This window comes from Microtus ochrogaster, unplaced genomic scaffold (genome assembly GCF_000317375.1).
Source record: "Microtus ochrogaster isolate Prairie Vole_2 unplaced genomic scaffold, MicOch1.0 UNK17, whole genome shotgun sequence".
Taxonomy (NCBI): Eukaryota; Metazoa; Chordata; class Mammalia; order Rodentia; family Cricetidae; genus Microtus; species Microtus ochrogaster.
This window is the reverse complement of record NW_004949115.1, coordinates 6,000,598-6,002,338: the sequence shown is the minus strand read 5'-3', so window position 1 is coordinate 6,002,338 and position 1,741 is coordinate 6,000,598.

Below are 1,741 nucleotides of genomic sequence, written 5' to 3'. Positions count from 1 at the left end.
TCGTGGCTTACTGGGAAAGATTCAGCATGTCTGACCTGGCAGCTCCATGGCGGCTCTCTCTCAGCGGCTCTCTCTCACTCTGCTTTCTTTCTCCGAGAATTCAGTTCTGTCTACCCCACCTACCTGAGTTCTGCCCTATCAGGCCAAACAGTTTCTTGATTAATTAACCAATGAAAGCAACACACAAACAAAAGAACCTTCTACACCAATTTTGTGTGCTAACTAAAAACATCAATTATAAAAAAGAAGTCATGTGTACTGAAATACTAACAAATTTTCTTTTAAAGATAGGATTTTTTCCCTAATGTGTAAGACAGTATTTCACTTTATTTCTTGTAATAATACTTTAGATTTCTTGTCATATAATTGTTCTAAGTGCTGTAAAACAATGTGTAGGTTATATGAAATTTTGCATGAAGATTAATATTTTATAATATGTGACACATAATGTAAAATATCCATAGCTTGCTAGACTTTTCTTAAAGTATTATTCTCAAAGCCTACAAAAATTCAGTTTATTTTTCTAGTGATAGAGGTACAGGCATTTAATCTCAGCACTCAGGAGGCAGAGGCAAGAGGATCTCTTTGAGTCTGAGCTCAAGCCTGGCCTACTAAGTGAAATCTGTATCAAAAAATAAAGTCAGTTTATCTTGATAGTAAAGGAGTTAAAATAAGGTTTTTGCTTAGAAATAAAATGTTTTCCCTAAATTTTATATATAGCCTGCAAGTTTGTTAACCTAAATATTATCTTGACAGTTTTAGTTCATTTGCTGCTTTAGATCAATTGAACTTTATTGTATCTGTCACAATGGTGTCTGTTGTGGGAACAGGAGAAGCCAGGTGGTAGCAATCTATACACCAATGCAATCCTTTCTCAACATAGTTAGACTTTCACATATCCAGAATGTTCTTTTTACCTTCTTTTCCATAGATTATGCATATATAAATCTTTTTAATCATTATTCGTATGTACCTGGTTTTTAGGTGGCTTTATTTTATTTTTATAAATTTTTATTTATTATTGGTGTGTGCATGTGTATATGCATACATAAGTGCATATATGTGTGTGTGTGTGTGCGCGTGTGTGTGCATGTAGGCACATGTGTGCCATGGCATGTGGGGGGGGTCAAAATACAACTTTTAGGAGTGGTTGCTATAATCTAATTTTTCCTATAGGTTTTCAATATAGTTCAAATTTTTATACGATCATCAGAAACAGAAACATCACAAGAGTATTTTACAAACAAGAATCCAATTTAATACAATGTCTTGAATTTGGAAAGCATGATTATATAGTGTTGGGTAAAAGGGCCAACTGGAGCAGGAAACCAACCTATTTCTGAGCACTCTGACTCTGAACCCAGAGCCAGTGAAAGAAACACACCCTGCATCTGAGACCTGAGGCAGGGAAAGAAACACCTTTAGCCCTGAACCCAGGACCAAAGAAGCGTGCCCTGACTCTGCAACCAGTCCCAAAGAAACACAATTTGTCCCTAGAATTAGAGCCAGTGAAAGAAGTATGCCCTGGCCCTAAGATTAGAGTCAAAAGGCTAAAAAGGACCAGTGAAAGAAACTAAGTTTGGCCCTGAGAACAGAGCCATCTCTGCCCCTGACCAACTAAACCAACCAATCCCTTAGCAAGGAAAACTGACCAATTCCTCTTCTCCCTGGGAAAATTCCACCCCTAAGAAGCCCTATATAAGCCTCTCTGCCTGTTCAGTAGGAGGCTTCCTTTTATCCC